Source organism: Solea senegalensis, linkage group LG19, assembly GCF_019176455.1.
Source record: "Solea senegalensis isolate Sse05_10M linkage group LG19, IFAPA_SoseM_1, whole genome shotgun sequence".
In the NCBI taxonomy this organism is placed as follows: domain Eukaryota; kingdom Metazoa; phylum Chordata; class Actinopteri; order Pleuronectiformes; family Soleidae; genus Solea; species Solea senegalensis.
Genome location: NC_058038.1, coordinates 4,343,483 through 4,361,387, shown reverse-complemented (window position 1 = coordinate 4,361,387; position 17,905 = coordinate 4,343,483). Strand labels below are relative to the sequence as shown.

At 46.4% G+C, this 17,905-nt stretch overlaps 1 protein-coding gene across 3 annotated transcripts in view; it reads right to left on the bottom strand.

The window, feature by feature from the left end:
* Positions 1-17,905, bottom strand: part of LOC122784870 (RNA binding protein fox-1 homolog 3-like) — a 498,591-nt gene that overhangs the window by 135,112 nt on the left and 345,574 nt on the right. The gene's annotated exons all lie outside the window — the stretch shown is intronic.

Sequence of the window (17,905 nt, the reverse complement as noted above, 5' to 3'; positions counted from 1 at the left end):
GTGCGTCCGCGAGTGGTTGTCAACAAGATAATGTCAGAGTCTATTTTTACATGAGGAGAGGAGAAGTGAGCCACTTTTTAAATATTAATTCCTTGTCCGTGTTTTTAGCGTGCAGACAGGATTCTCTGTCAGAGTTTTACACTTCGAATGCGCCCGCGAGAGCCAGAGCGACCGGACGGTGACGCCGTGATCCGTGTCAGCAGCATCAGTTAATCCACGTCGCACGACAAGCTGCAGATTAGGACGCAAATTATTATTATTATGATTATTTGGCCGTTACACTGCTGTACATGTGTAAAGCACATGGTCGTCGTGCCTTTTATCTCCTCAGGATCTTCCACGTGCTCTGTAAACGTACTTTGTGCTCTATTTTCTTCGGCGTCCGTGACATTAAAGGATCTGTGTTTAACATTTAAGAGGTTTCATGAGACTGAAAATGCTCAGTCTCCTGCACCAAAGTCCATAGAGAAAATCATGGTGTTTAGCCCGCGTGTGGATACATGAGCTGCATCATTTGGGTCAGTTTGTGACATCCAGGAAAACCTGAAGGACGTAAAATCGATGTTTTTTTTGCTGCAGGGGGGAAGTGAGTGGAATAAAGACAAAACAAAAACAGCGAGAGGTTGCTGTGAACATATTCTTAAGCAGTTTTTTTAATAGGTGAGATCTGGATTGGTAATATTATCCGGATCTGGTTTGACATAGAGAGGAGAAAGTGCAAGTTTTTAGGTGTCCATCCACCTTATTTGTGTATATATATATATATATATATATATATATATATATATTTATATATATATAAATATATGTTGGGGGGATAAAATGACAGCCGTGTCACATTATACAGCGTTTTCACTGGGAATTATTTATCAGCAGCAGTTCAGTCGTCTTCATGGTCTGGCCCTTTGCACTCTGCTGAATATTTCTGTTTCTAGTCGGCGCTTAAAAAGGATTTTCTGACCGCGCGGCTTCGCTCACACCGGGCATGGAAACAAAAAAAAAAACACAGGTTATATAATGATCATGAAAAGTACATGAGAGTGTGAACGCTGCACCCGCCCCGCCCCCCCACCCACCACCTACAACAAACGGGGCAAAACAAAAACAAACAAACAAAAAAAAATCACACTGACAGGAGCGTGCGCGTGGAAAGCACACACACACACACACACACACACACACACACACTGAGAGAGGACGAGAGTCTGACATGAGGCGAGATGAAGTAACGTTTTTCTCATCATCTGCCGAGCTCGGCCGTGTCTGACCTGGAGGATGGAGGTAGGCCCGGGGCACGGCCTCAGGACCCGGGGCAGCCAGAGCGAGAAGCCGGGTGCCTCCGTCGAGACTTATAAAGTCCCAGCCACAATTTACTGGAGAGGCTGAAATTGTTGGCCACAGCGCCGCGCGGCCCCTGCTGTCACAGCCACTCTTATTTGCTTCATTCCCTTTGACACTGCCTCTCGATTAGGGTCATAAATTCCGTGAAATCGGTCAATAACCTATAACACTAATGTCACTCTCCTGCCATTAATTTTACAGCCCATGTGCCACGCTGTTTCTTCACCCTTTTACGTGACAAGTGGGTTTATACGCACCGGGATTGATTGAGAAGAGTATATAAGAAGCTTTGAATTGAGCCTTTGCAACCCTAAAGACAAACACACATAAACACACGCGCGGATATAAAAGCCTATATACGCACACTCTGTGTACTATAGGAGCAGAGTGGTGCGGGGACACCAGCTCGTACAGTTCCACATTAAACTCAAGGTGCCTTCACGGCAGACGTGACGCGACACTTTCACACCATCAGTACGCAGTGACCGCCGCGGAGACGCACGCGGACGACACGTGGCGAGACATTTGTCCTGGTGCGTCAAATTTGGAATGTGTGAAGACGCAAAAGTCGTTCTTACGTCGTCGTCATCCTCATGCCTGTGTGTTTTCCGTCTGAGAAAGCGAGCAAACGTCCGCCAAAGCCCGACTTGCTAAGGGCACCAGTGTGTGCAGCGCCCACTTTCATGTTGTCTGGAGGACAAAATACAAGCGATATCCACAGAAATGCAAGAGTAATGCGGCTAAAAGAGGCCCCTCTTCCCCCTCTCAGGGAGATACAACAGGTATCTCCATAACAAGTCGGTTTGCTCGAAAGTCTATAGATTTAAGTCTATAGATTTAAGTCTATATTTAAGTCTATATTTAAGTCTATATTTAAGTCAATTTCTTAACCGATCTACAGTGCGGCCAGGGGCCAAAGGAATGCCAAATTGGATGTCTCTAATCTTTTGCCCGTGAGTGCAATAAACATTTTTGTTTTGTGAAAAAAATTGCGCCAGAGAATTGTAATCTCAATTCTAAGCAAAAAAAAAAAAAAGCGTGATTCATTGCCAGATTTGACGTTGTTTGGAGAACCTCCATTTCCTGCCGCTTCGTCCTCCACAGGAGGGTCGAGGACAGTTCACCTCATCCGCACATTGCATTTGTTCTGGAACCCGGAGAAAACCCTCGCACACACGGGGAGAACATGCAACCTCCATGCAGAAAGGCCCTGGTCCCAAGCGGGGCTCGAACCCCCGGTCTTCTTGTACGAAAACCAAAGAACAAGCACATCTTGAATGGGGTCGTGGACCAGTTTTCCAATTATTTCTGCAGATTGAACAGAACTATATATAGTCAGGGTGGTTAGTGAGTGTGTGTGTGTGAAGTGTCCTGCACATTGTCCATCAAAGCATTAAAGGAAAATGGAATTCGCCGTGTTCATAGCACAATGAAACGCAAACCCTCTGAAGTTTGCTCTCGCCAAACAAAAAGAACTCCCCACAAAAGCACGTCGCGTTCAGTACTTCGTCAGCATCCAACCTAATCTGGGCCAGAATACGGTTCCTCGCCCCAAAACTGAACTGAGCGCGCGACCGTGATTGTGAGAGACAGCGTCTCGGCGCGATATCGTTATATGACTTTTCTCTGTGGCTTTGAGTTCTGGAGCGAACGACTTTGGTGGACAATATGAAAGAGTGAAAATTACATTTGTTGCTTAGAGAGAGGGAGGGGGGGGAGAAGAAGGGAGAGGAGGGAGGGCAGAAGTGGTTTTCTTATCATGCGTGGCAGGTTGCCAGTGGATATGTTGCCGCCGTTCCTCACAGGAGCCTCCCCTCCAATCTCCTCCGTATGTGAGAGCTGACACTTCGGGGCATATCTGTGGCACAGGCGTGTTAGCGATGCATACACCTTCTGCTGCAACGCTGCCGAGCAGGATGACGGACTGCCGTGGGAGACTTCAGGAGTTACTGGCAGCGCAACAGGCCCGAGCACAAAAGGTAGCGTAAATAAATAAGGTTCGGTGGGAGGAGGGGGAAGAAAAAAAGATCACCAGTATATTGCATTTGGCAGAGGAAGGGCTTCCTTAAACAGACACGATTGTGCGAGTGCATTCTGAAATGAGAGAGGCGAGGAGAGGGAGCGTCTGCAAATGAATGACTGCTGAGAGACGCTGTTTCTTAACTTAAATCGGCCGAGGAAGGACATTTTTAGGCCAAAGCGTCTAAAAACTGCCAGGGAGAGCTTTCATTCGCTGCCTCTCAGAGGCTAAATATGACACAACGTGATTTCTCCACGCACTTTTTTTTAGGTCCTACTGTCAACGCTCGAATGATGTCTCTGCCTACTTTTAGGTGTTGGGGACGTCACCGAATTCGGGACACAACTCTCTCTTTTTTTTGGATTTTTGACTCATCATTTGGTTGGAGAAGCTTAATATTTTTATAACTTTTAAATATAAACAAATGTTGTCAAATGAGTTGCCATGGCGCTGTTGAAGCCAGCCTTATAACAGGTTGGTGTGGCATCCGTGATGTGAATTCTACTGCTCAAAAAACCCGTCGGTCAGCAGCTATTGGTCGTCCTAAAAGAAGTTGCTGCGCTGTTGGGACGCTGTAGGAGAGATCGCCACAATCATTTATGACAATTTGAATTGAAATAATTAGGGCTGCAGTTGATGACTTTTCAGCTTCTTGAATTTGGATATTTTCGAGCTTTATTAGCTCCATGTAACAACGGAATCAATAATACGGAATCATTTTGGTTTGGGGGCAAAATTTGACAACGTTTTTCAACATTTTCTGACAATTTTTCGTTTGATCTATTATGCCATAAACATAATCAAAGTCATTTTTTTGGTTTATTTTGCTTTTCGTTTCACAACACGCGGTAGATTTCTTCTGCTTTAGAACCTTGGCTACATATGTGATAATGTGAGAGAGATTCTACAAACACACGTAACCTGAGGAAAACTTGCGTATATTGTGAATATTTGTGTCACATCGCCTATGCTACTGATGCTGTGCTATAACCTTTTGTGACCAATATGATGCCAATATCACAACCTCAGAACTTTGCTAGAATCAGCCATTTCAAAAACATAGTGCACATATTTAGCTAATTCATCGATACCAATACTACTTATCGATACCAATACTACTTATCGATACTAATACTTTTCTATGATTTGATGCCGAGGACGCCTGAAAGGAAAGTGTGTGATAACGCATGTGACGACCGACAGTAAATCACTGATAATCAAGTTAGAATAACATGACGTGCGTATTGATTGGGGCATTGTTTGTCAAGAAGCTAATTGATAGTTTGGTTTGGACCAAAGTGGAACCTCTTTACAGCATGTTGTTGTTGTTTAGTGAAGCTTTGACGTCACATTTAGAATGTGTATTAATCACATTATATTTCAATTTTGACTTCTTCCGACATCCAGTCCAAAGATTAGTAACGTCAACGCCAGCACTGAAAGTCATATTAGCTCATCCCTACATGCCTCCATGTGTCTATAAATACAAGAAACGTCCGTCTGTCGTGCTGCGCTGTTGGGACGCTGTAGGAGAAGAGACAAAAAGTGAATATAAATATGTGTAGAATGACTTTATCCGGGCATGGGACACTGAGATACTTTAGTTTTTTGAGTGCGTTGATTTATCTTAAACAAAGAAAATGGAACATTTCTGGATCAGACGTCTCCAAAAAGAGTCCAGTAAGAAGGTCTCGCTACATTTGTCACTAGTTTGCTTTTTTGCTACAGGGGTGTGAATACTCACAGGTCCCCGCCCGTCCCTGCTCCCCTGCTGTATACACACGAACGCTCCCTCAGTCACGACAGCATCCATTTTAGAGTGACATACTGCAGCTTTAATGTCGCCCGCTTCACTCCCGGTGAAAACTTTTATTCACAACATCCTGTCCTCTCCGCTCACCAGTGGAAGCACAAACACGATCACCTCATGTTCTGGCACCCGTCGCCGCGCTCGCTGGCAACTCTCCATCCCACTACTCCACCGGCTCATTGTTCAGCCGCACTCCCTCCTTTACTCTCACAATCGTGCTGAAGAGAGACAGAAGAGGGCCCTTCAAACGCCGCCGCCGCCATTAATCACTAAATCGGATTTTTCTTTTTTTTTTTCTTCCCTTCTCCTCTGGAATGGTCGGAGCTGAATTGACACGGAGCCTCGCAAAATGGCCGCTCGTAGTAACCGCTCACAAGCCCCTGGACAACCTGAGGCATGGCCATCCAATCCCACATCATTAAGGCTGGAGTCCTTTATTGTGTTGGAGGCATTAAATGGTTGCGCTGGCTATAGCCCTGAAGTCACACTCCACTAGGAGAAAACAGCAGAAAAATAACGGCACAGCTGGATAATGACTTTTCCCTGGGAGGCTGACCATGTGTACAAAAGCGCTAATGATAGCAGGTGCAATAAGCGAGCGCAAGGCTTTTACTGCGTCTGGATCTATTTTCCTCTGCTAAACTCGCCAGTGATTTCCCCTGTGTAGGTGTCTTTCTGTAGTTTAAGAACACCCCCCTACCACCACCACCACCACCACCCTCCCTCTCCACCTCCTCCTCCTCCTCCGCCTCTCTCTGTATCTAATCTCTTTATCAGCTGTGCAGCTAATATCAAAGAGGACTGTGGTGTGAAAACCCTGCAAGTAAAACCTGCTGTCAGAGTCTAATCACAATTAGCCGGGCTCTAGACCCATTAGCCCCAAGGGGCAAAAAGCTGACAGAATTATTGCGAGAGCTACCGATCGCTAATGATCCCGCCGAGTCCAAGAGGTGGAGCACGGGGTTTAAAAGAGAAGGGAAAACAGAAAATGGTGTTTATGTTTGAAAAAATATGCAGTTTACAAGCAGATGAGGTCGGTTTCAATCCCGTCGGTATTAGCGGGTTTCCTGGATGCACCGACTCGACTGCTGCTTCCTTATTGCAGCAGCGCTCTTACATCACCTCTCTGTGTGTGTGTGTGTGTGTGCGTGTGTGTGCGTCTTCCACATTATAAAACATTAAGTTAATGACTGATTGCAACAGCCGTTCCTGAAACTTGTATGAGACGAGACGGAGAGGAGCAACAGTGCAGACAAAACAACGCCACGTTCTCTCTCCTCCTCCTCCTCCTCCTCCTCCTTCCCCTGGAGTGAATCACCTGCAGTATAAGCCTTTTAAAGAAGCGCCTCACATTCCATGTTAAGCCCCCAAACGGTCCCGGCTGTCTGAGGACTTGCCAGCGAGATAGAAATGTCTAAAGTTATTACAGCAGTCAGGTAAAGTGTGAGGCGGCGTGGCCCCCGTAATGGGGGTTGGAGAGCTGGGCCAGCGGCGTCTAATGAAGGCGTCTGGGCGAGTACTAAAGAGTCTACGTGACACTACTCCCGATCGCCCCCCCCGTCTGAGGACACAGATCAATTAATACATTAACAAACGATTGCAATATGAAACCGGCGGCAGCGCCTCTCGCTCGGAATGCCTGATCAGCCGTACTACGCTGTCCGCCGTGAATTTAAACCACCTCGCTGTGTGGGTGTGCAGTCTCAGACCTTATAGAAATGCAGTGTGGCCACAACACGCGCTCCACACACACTGTAGTGTATGCACGGGGGGGCCATAAAGGAGGCCCGGGGAAACGCAGGCGCGTGTCACGTGACCTGTCTGTTCTCAGGGCCGTCGCAAGACGTGAAGCGATCGGGGGGAGGGGGGGGTTGTTCTGCAGGACTGCTGCCCTGTGAATGTGGTGGTTTGTGGGGAAGAGAGTGATGAGTGAAGTGTTTCTTTCTGCTGAATATGAACAATCATTTATGACAATTTGAATTGAAATAATTAGGGCTGCAGTTGATGACTTTTCAGCTTCTTGAATTTGGATATTTTCGAGCTTTATTAGCTCCATGTAACAACGGAATCCATAATACGGAATCATTTTGGTTTGGGGGCAAAATTAGACAACGTTTTTCAACATTTTCTGACATTTTTCGTTTTATCTATTATGCCATAAACATAATCAAAGTCATTTTTTTGGTTTATTTTGCTTTTCGTTTCACAACACGCGGTAGATTTCTTCTGCTTTAGAACCTTGGCTACATATGTGATAATGTGAGAGAGATTCTACAAACACACACCTGAGGAAAACTTGTGTATATTGTGAATATTTGTGTCACATCGCCTATGCTACTGATGCTGTGATATAACCTTTTGTGACCAATATCACAACTTTAGAACTTTGCTAGAATCAGCCATTTCAAAAAAATGACACATGACAGATATTTAGGTAATTCATCGATACCAATACTACTTATCGATACCAATACTACTTATCGATACTAATACTTTTCTATGATTTGATACCGAGGACGCCTGAATGGAAAGTGTGTGATAATGCATGTGACGACCGGCATAAATCACTGATAATCAAGTTAGAATAACATGACGTGCGTATTGATTGGGGCATTGTTTGTCAAGAAGCTAACTGATAGCTTGGTTTGGACCAAAGTGGAACCTCTTTACAGCATGTTGTTGTTGAAGCATTTAGAATGTTTATTAATCACATTATATTTCAATTTTGACTTCTTCCGACATCCAGTCCAAAGATTATGACCAGTAACGTCAACGCCAACACTGAAAGCCATATTAGCTCATCCCTACATGTGTCTATAAATACAAGAAACGTCCGTCTGTCTGTCCAACAGTTCGCCTGACGGGCTTCAGACACCGTTTGGACAAGAAATGAAAGAAATATCGTCCAAATATGTGACAGCAAAACACAAAAAAAAAACAGGCCCGTATTGAACGTTTGTCACAAACTTACCCAAATCTATTACATCCATGTCAAACAGTGTGATTTGTAATGATCTTATATGATTGCTGAACCTGCACAATTCATCCACGGGGAGGCCGAGGAGGAATCCAGAGCGCCAAATGGCCGCCGATCCGAAGCCTCAAAGCGGCTCCTTCCTCATTTTTACGCTCGTGTTTGTGGACCCCCCCATACACACACATAAAGACAAATCATTAATGCAGGCCAAACACACTGTGTGAGCAGCCCGTGGCACACTTGAGTGCGTCGCGCGGGTAAAGTCTTAACGTAAACCATTGCTCCTTGCCATGCCATATATATCCAGCCTCCCCATTACCACCATCTCCGCTCGACAGCGAGGGCCCTGCGCTGCTAAATTATTCATCACACTGAGGGGAGGACAGAAGCATACATGGCTTCTCCACTCCATGCCTCTTCCCCTTCTTCCTCTCTGCCGCTAATACAAAGGAACAGGCGGGTGGAGAGAATGATGTACAGGCCGTCGCTCCATCACCGCGTGGCCATGTGCAGCCTCCACTTCCTCCAATTACCAGTCGAGGACGGGGCTTTTTTTTTGGGGGGCTTTGCACACTGTGGCGGAGCAGACGGTCGCTGGCGTTGCCCACCGCGCATATGGGCGAGAGGAAGGTGGGTGGCACCCAGGGGCCCCATGCATAACCTGGGACGTCTTTGTATACACATTCATCTATATCAGTGGGCAACAGGGAAATGTAAGCCAAAGGTAATTGCCCTGGATAAGAACATCTGCTCGGTGAATAAATATTCTAATGAGGGGGAGCTTGCAGGTTCCCTAGACTGATGCACGGCTGACAGGCCTCCGGAGGGACCGCAGGTAATGCTCACCACCTGCAGTTCAAACAGGAGGCGGTCCCACCCTCCTCCCCGCAGATAAACGCTGGCCGACTCCCGCGCCCCCCCTCGCGCCAAGAATGTGTGGTGAATCATTGATCGCGCGCGCGTGTGCACGCGTGTTCGCGGGGTTATTACGGTGATGCGCGGAGTGACAGGTGTAAAGCGGCGCTCTCACACACACACACACACACACACACACACTTCCCACTCTCTTTGTGTTGCTCGGCGAATGTTTGGTGCCGCGGAGCAGATGTTGATTTTAGGGCCTGCGGGGGGGGACGTAAAAAAAACACCTGAGAAGGTGAGGAAGTAGCCATAAATATCACACCTTTACTTCCTGAAACTGTTACAAGAAGAAGCATCTTATTTTATTTTATGCTATATGAATGTTTTCCAACTCGTTCCTATACCGTTATTTCCTGCCAGTCAAAAGCGCATGTTCCGGATTATTTTTCGGTTTAATTCATCATTTAATCTATGCAAGAAATGCAGTAAAAGGATGAGTTGTAAAGTTTTGAGAACACGGATGTTAGCGGTTCCAAAACCCAGAGACGCTCAAGTCTACGCGTCGTCATAATCGCTTCAACATCAGTGAAGAGTTCATTCGTCCTGTGAGAGGTTTCCAAAATCAGAATCACGGAAATCTAACATGAATGCAAGGAAGGTTCACACCCCGTCAACGCGATGTTTTCCTCAAGAGCTCAAGGTGCCGTAAAAATGCAGGTCATGCGCTGACAATCTGATAGAAAACCTGACAAAATAACAAGCAAAAAAAAACAAAAAAAACTTGCGGATTTGAATTGAAACTTTACGGCGTGCAGATAGAGAAGCAGAATAAATATGAGAAAGCCACATGTCCTCACACTGGGAAGCTAGAACAAGTAAAACATCATCCTGAATGACTGCAGCGATATGTCCTATTCTCACTTATGAATACTTTTTTTTTTTTAACTGTGTCAGTTAATAACATCCATAACAATGATCTAAAGCCTGAGCCTCATTCTTGTGTCTTCACCTGCAATGACACAGAAATTATGCATCATTATGCATGTGACACACACACACACACACACACACACACAGATATTGTGTCACCGATTCCAGACGACAGCGCATCAAAAACCGGAGGAACACTCGGAGAAGGCCTGCGTTAGAGCGAGGCCTCACCGAAAAGTGGGAGGGGAGAAAAAAAAAAAACTCGCTGTATTATTTTCTTTGAGTTATGACATAATTTGTAAATCAAAACCTCGCCGTCGCCTCCGCTCGACTCGGAAACAAAAAGGAAAAAAAACCTTTTTCCTTGTCAAGCTCGTTTCTCCACTCGGGAGAAACTTTGGCCTCAAAATCATTCTGTCTCTCCGCTCAGAAATCAGAGCTCTCAATCAATAACGCAGTGCTGCCTCGTTCACAGCGGCTTAACATGCTCTTTTTTCTTATTCACATTTTTACACACAGGTCATTTAGAATGGCGTCGTCGACGTATAAAGTGACTTTTCTGCCCTGCCCGACCAAAAAAGATGCTTTATCAACAGAAATCTGAGCTTATGTTCAGTAAAGCTGCCCCCCACACACACACAGACACACACACTGTAAATATGAGCAGCCATTAAGAAGAGTTTGCTTTGTTTCTCAGTGAAAAAGTGAAAGACTTCACAGAAAAACAGCTGCAATGTGCAGTAGCAACACTGTGTAAAATAAGACCAAGAATAATAATGATTGAAATGAGGGGCCACTATTGTTGCAGGGAGAATAGAAACCACCGAGGGGACAAAACTAATCTGACTAATCACACATGATCTCAAACGGAATTAATCAGCAGCTTGGGTTGACAGTCCGTAATCATCCTCGTCCTGTGCTTAACGTGGCTTCATTTATGACAGAAAGAAAGAAAGAAAGAAAGAAAGAAAGAAAGAAAAATACTGGGCAACGAAAACAGCAACGTCACCCCCAAAAGAAAAAAATAACAGAAGAAGCCCACATTTGTGTCCCCAGAAGACCCCGAGCGCCAGACTCCCCCGCGTTAAATAGCCGACTGACTGGCGACACGTATGTGCACACACCAGAGTGCATGCTGGGTAGTTTTTGGACCGTCAGTGGAAGTTGAGTAGCAATACTTGTGGGCAACAATCACACCTACGCCGACATGCTCTCATTTAAATAAATCCGACGTGTCCCCGCTATAGGCCTTCTGGAGCATCTGCAGCAGATCAGCGTCAATGAAACACATGAAAGCACACACACACACACACACGCACGCACACACACGCACGCACACTCGGTGTACTGTACACTGACGCATGCAGTGCACCACGCTGCTGGTGCAGAGTTGAAGTCCGGGAGAAAATCCGGGTACTCACCCAAAAGTACATCATCATGGTGGAGGTGGGACAGGTGCGGGAGACAGGCGGGTGCAAGACACGAGCGAGAGCGGGGGGCCGACCGAGCACTGGGACGGTCCAGCCAGAGTTGGGGAGGGGAAGAGAAGAGTCCGAGCGAGCGTTTGGACAGAAGAGAGCTCTGCTGATCCCTGCTCCGCTGAGGCAAGCCCTCCCTCTAAACTGTTGACTTCAGGTCGCCCCCCACTCCACACCTCACTGTCCGTCCCTTTTTCCTTCCTCTTCTTGTCTTCCCTTAAAAAAATCAGCTTGTTCTTCTCTTAATTTCTTTTTTTCAAACACACACTCCTCCTTTATCTTCTGAGGCAAAACACAAGAAAGAGGGTGGGGAAAAAAGGCAGAAGGAAAGTAGAGCCAGGGAGGTTTTGTAACCTCTTTTTTCTTTTGACACTCTTGCACTTCTACTTGCTTCTCCACACTTCAAGACTCTCTCTCTCTCTCGCTCTGCCACTCTCTCTCTCTCCCCTCTTTTTCTTATTGGTGAACGTGGAATCAGTCGGTACTCAGCAGCAGCAGCAGCAGCAGCAGCAGCAGCAGCCCGCACGCTTGACAGCTGCCTCCAACGTTTCCTCCACCGGAGCCCGCGCGCGCGTGTGTTGCTCTGCACAAGAAGAGGAGGAAGAGTGCGCCGAACAAACCGGGATCCCGAGACGGTACTGTAAAATTCAGCATCCACGAGAGGGAGGAGAGGGAGGGAGGGAGGGAGGTGAGGAGAGGTGAGGGAGGCAGGAAGCTGGAACTTGTGTTGGAGAGTGCGGTGGGAGGGGGCGAAGGGAGAAGGGGGAGGGCGGTTTGTGTTGACGACGATGATGAGGAGGATGATGCTTGTGATCGCAGGCGACTGACAGATCGCTCCGCGTTTGGCGACGATGGCGCTCGAAACGTCGAAACCGGTTCCACGTTGCGCCGCCACCCTCTAAACTTCCGTCTTCTCCCGCTCAGGCGCACTCGACTGTTGATAAGCAATCGACATCGGCGGCCACCAGGGGGCGACTAAGGAAAATCGACTTAGTCTGTAAGACTCGCTCGCTACTCTTCGGCTCTTCCGTAATTGAACGCGACGTCAAATTTGGCGGGAAAACACGCGGCACATATTGAGCGCACGCCGGCGCGATCTGCAGATCCTGAGGCTTCAAAACAGTCATTTCTCATCTAGAGAGGGAGGCGGGGGTGGTTGGGGGTGATGGTGGTGATGGTGGTGATGGGGGAGGAGGAGGTTTGGCTATCTTCTTCCAGACAGCACTGTAACAACGAGCCTGCCTCAGCAATTTCCAAAACACATCATCAATACATGACCAGGAGCTGGCGCTTCTTAGGTGGAGGATGGTGGAGGATGGTGGAGGATGGTGGAGGATGGTGGTGTTTCAGTGGGGGCTGCACACGCCACAGAGAGGCTCTGGTGGGTTTCTGTGGCGTCCCCCAGTGCCCGGATCATCCAATAAAACAAAAGACGTCCTGGGGGACGAGCTAATTTGCTGTAGGATCCTGAAGAACATTTGCCAGCCATACAGAGAACATCGGAGTAATGAACAGAGCAGATACATTTCAGGTTATGTTACCCGTCAGTAATTGCCACATAAGGAGGCCGAGTTAAATTTGCAGCTGGCTTTGAGCGGGGATTGATACACAAGGGGCCTCGTTCGTACGGCGTAACTGTCATCTTAAATTTATCACCCGTTTTATTCCCACCCAGCCCCCACACACACACACACACCTCCCTCAGAACGGCACAAGTGAATGGTGAAATATGAAAAGGCGCGGTGGCTGTGACGGAAAGGGTAAAAAAAAAAAGAAGGAGAAGAAGAAGAAAAAAATAGCAATTAGTGATTTTGAAAATACTGTGAGGTTTCAGCGGGGATGGTTTATTCCTGCACTTTGATAAATCAAAGAGGAGTCACATAATTCTTCCCCTCACATCTCATCACAATGCAGCTTTTCCATTACTCCACACACACACACACACGCACACACCAACTCTTATCAGTGACATTACCATGCACATACAAGTCCATATCTTTATACATGTCCGACCAAAAAAAACCCCCCCAATGGATTTACATTAGCAATCACAGAGCGGGTAACCGCCCCGTTCCTACATCAATCTCTGATGGGAAATAAAAATGAAATGCACTTCTCAGGCAACTCGGATTAAGGATCGCACTTTTATCAAATACTGAAGTCTATTTCAAGTCCTGCTCATAAATAACTGGGGTAGGACCAGGAAAAGAGGGGGTAGACTAGAGGGGAGCAGCAGGCAGGCGGAGGATGTGTGGATGTAAGTGACATGAGAGCATCATGGTCTGAAGCTGAGGGCACGAGGGGTCAAAAAGGTAGAAAACGGGGGAATTTGAAGGCTTTTAAGCCAATTAGAGATGAGGAAAATGGAACACCCGCACACTTCCTGTCTCCTCTCCCAAACGCCACTTCTTCTCCTGCGATCCACCACTTCGCTCGCCGAGGATCCGAGTGGCTTTCCCCGACCATTTAGATTCCCCACCGGAGTCTAGACGTTCCCCGGAGACGCCGCCATCCATTATGAAGACGGAGCCCTTTCAAAGGGATGAGGAAGTGAAGGGGCCGCACGCCGCGCTTGTTCTGCCTAAAATGTCCGACTGTCTCGGATGCTCGCCGGCTCGGGGAAACCTGTCGTGTGAATATTTCATGACGATCTCACCTCTGCTCTGCGGTGAAACAGAGAAACTCCTGCTCGGGTCTAGTCATTACAAAGACTCCCCAGGGTTTCCGGGGGCCCGAAATCACACCGCGCAGGTCATTATTCACTTCTCATTCATCGGCCGGCGAGCGAGACCCCGACGCGTCGGGCGGAAGACAGGGGGAGGAGACGCGACTCCCTCCCGAGTCTCCCTGGTTACATTCCTTTAATCACACACTTCACTTTATGGAGTGACCCCGTTTAACAACTCGCTCGTTGTTCTATTTTTTTATCTAGTCTTCATCTTCAGCTGACATTTCAACGCCGAACGCAGCGCATCGCGAGAAGCAAACCACAGGAACATAAAGTTCCTTAAACTGGTTTCACCTCTTGTTACTCAGAGTTTAGGGCGATGGAGATAAGAAGGTGTTTAAAATGTGGGTCCTGCATATAGAAAGTTCCCAACCTTTTTCTCCTTGAAGCCCCGCCTTGCTTGTGTCCAGGACAAACCAGCCCCTCCCCCCAACAATCCGAAACCTCTGTCCGGACACGCGCACAAAAAAGAATAAAGTAAAAAGTTTACATACAAAAATAAACAGCAGTTTTAGGTGCAGATAAAAACTGTCCTGTGCGTCCATGAAATCAATATTTCCTTTCTTATTTGGGTGACTTCTAATGATCCAGTCTGATTGGGACGCACAAATATAATTGTATTAACGTCACAAACTCAGAGTAGTCGTGTTTTTAATGTATTGTGTTTATTTGTCTGTTACACCTGCCCGTTGCGTGGGATGTCCTCTTGTTTTTCATCGCGCCTTCGCTTGGATTTATTTGGACATTTCTGTCAAAGCACAAAAAATAACAACAATAATAATAATAATAATAATAATAATAACTGATGCTTGGAATTCTTCCAAAGGCATGACGCTGACACGCAAACACAAAGAGGTTAAATAGGAGCGTGTGCATGGACATATGGACCACACACACACACACACACTCAACAACCGCTGTCACGGCTTTAACATCCGTCCCCGATCCGCTGAGTAACGGCTGAGCTCACTGGGCGACGGCGGCAGAGAGAGGAGAGAGGGAGGAGGACGAGGGAGGCGGGCGACTTCCCGCTGTGGCGGCGAGACGTGGCCTCGTGTAGCAATCGCGCGCCCTGCTGCCGAAACACGCCGCGTCTGCCCAGCAGTGGTATCAGCGTGACATGCAGCAAGCCTTCACATCCCCAACACACACACACACACACACACACACACACACACACACACACACACACACACATACACACAAGCCCCTAATTACTGCGCAGGCCTGCCAGTTTGCAGCCCAGGGCCAGTGCTGCCTGTTCTGTGCCAAGATGTAAACACTGCATTATTAACACCGCACACGGCCATGTTTAATATACTCCACGTATGTCGACACACACACACAAACACACACACACACACACACGCGCGCGCGCGCGGTTTAGTGCGATTCTTTACATGGAGACATACAGTGGATTTATTGTCGCACCCAGACATTGAGTTGGAGAAGCAGCAGATGGGCGATTTGCTGCGTACAGTGTAATGTATGCTTACAAATGATGTTTGATGATGTCTTCGGGGACCACGAGGCAAAAACATTACCGTTTTGGAGGCTAAATGTGCAGACTGCAGTTAAATAAAACAAGTACAACCACGTATTGTTGTTGTTGTTGTTGTTGTTTTTTATGCGTATTTATCGGGCTGTCTTCAGAACAGAAAAATTGCCCATCACGACGGTCTAAACGTTTCCTCAAAGTCCACATCATCACACCGGCAGAATTAAACAGTCTGGAGGAGAACGCATGAATATTTTAATGCAATTTTTTTCCCCTGACTGGTTTGTTTTAAAGGTCCGCAGTGTGACATTTAGGAGGTTCTATTGGCAAGAAACCGAGTGTGTTCTATACTTTAAATTGAACATTTTAAAAAAGAAAAATCCAGCAGAGAGCGAAAGTGAGCGGCTCCGCCCACAATAAAGAAGCATGGGATGACACAGGGAGCTGTGTGTGGCATGGAAAAAATTCTTATATAATTCAAACATACTCTTCAGTCAATGTAGTGTAATGTATTAAAGCAATGACAGAAACTAACTCCTACATTCTCCGGAATGACCACCAGGGGTCGACTCTATTGGTTTGTATGCAAGAAAACACACATGGAACATAATCTCCGACCCAAAACCTTCGACTCGTCACATCACACCAAGAGGAACTCGTTAATAAATACTCGACAAAAAGCTCATGGGCGTTCAAATATGAACGTGGTAAACAAATGAATTTGAGAGGAGAAGAAGTGTGACATGATATCAGTAAAATACTACAACTTTACAATCTTGTAAAGTTGAATTTTAACTTGATTTGTGTGTGTATTGGCACCAGTTTCGCAAATACGATACCCGATGCAGAGTATAACGTTTAGACCTTTCGTAAATATGAACTAGAAGTTGGTGGTTTCAATACAACAATAACACAACTGTGCCAGGAAGTCACTGTCAAGAATATTTGCACATGCGTACACTATCACATCATGAAACTATAGCTGCGTAATCAATGACAGAGTTTTTCGCTTCTTAAATGTGAGTATTTTCTTTGTTTCTTCGCTCCAAATACAACAAGGAAATCAGGAAAACTGATGAAGTTTGGCTTGCGGCCCGGAGAACGTCATTATTTCGACGTTCTTGGTCAAACAATCACTCAATCAATCGAGAAAATAATGCGCAGATGAATGGATTATGGAAATAAGTCCTACATGAAGAGCCAGTGGCAAAATGGGAACGCAGTAGCTGGTGTTTGACCACAGAGGGCAGTAGATCCACTGATGTTTTTATCACAACACACAAAACTGTGAAGATTTACACGTGGATCAACAACAAATAACCTGGACTGGATACACATATACACTAACCCACTGTGTCTGACAACATATACATATACACACATATACATAGCTGAAGTATAGAAGCTGTCGGGCTGTCTCAGCGTCGAGGAGAGCGACAAACGTGAAACCCAAAAGCAATCCCGGCAGCCCCTTGCGTCTCCGTTTGACATTAATTGATAATCAAACAAGCCTCGGCATTAGACATTTATGAGATCAGCAGAATTATCTGTTTAATGTAACCCAATTATGTGCAACCCTTGTGCACCAATCAACGGTAATTCCCGACTCATAAATGACAGCGACGGCGACAGATTTAATCAATAACAAACATTGATGAAAACTCGCGACCCGCTCAGAAAGAGGATAATTAACGAGTAGAAGAAGAAGAAAAAAGAGACGAAAAAAAAAAAGGGCCTTTTCTTGGGGAAAATTACCCTGCAATCCTCATTTCTATACACAAGAATCTCCGCCGGATCGCGGGCTCGTATCCCGGCGCCGGCGTGGCTGAGAGTACAAAAACAAACATCCAATTTCCCTTTGACAATTAGGGACAGACATTTATCATTAATTCTTAACACAGGCTTCAACTAATCCAGTTCCTAATTAAAACCTTGTAATTTTCCTAAGCTGTTGCCATAAAAACTAAACTCCATTTATTATTCAGACACTAGAGCCTGGAACAGTGGAGCGAAGAAGAAGAAGAAGAAGAAGAAGAAGAACACACACAGAGCAGCTTCACCTGCGATTCTTACGTTTCATATTCCCACAGGAAGCCCCGGGGCTTCGGAGAGGAAACAGGAAACCTTTTAAAAAGTCTGATATTTAACAACACGCTCAGACGACTGTCACGTCGTCTACGCTGAGCAGAAACTTCAACCAACACATGTCAGAGGAGCAGGGAACCCAAAAAAGCAGCCCATTAGACACCAGGGGGGAGGAGT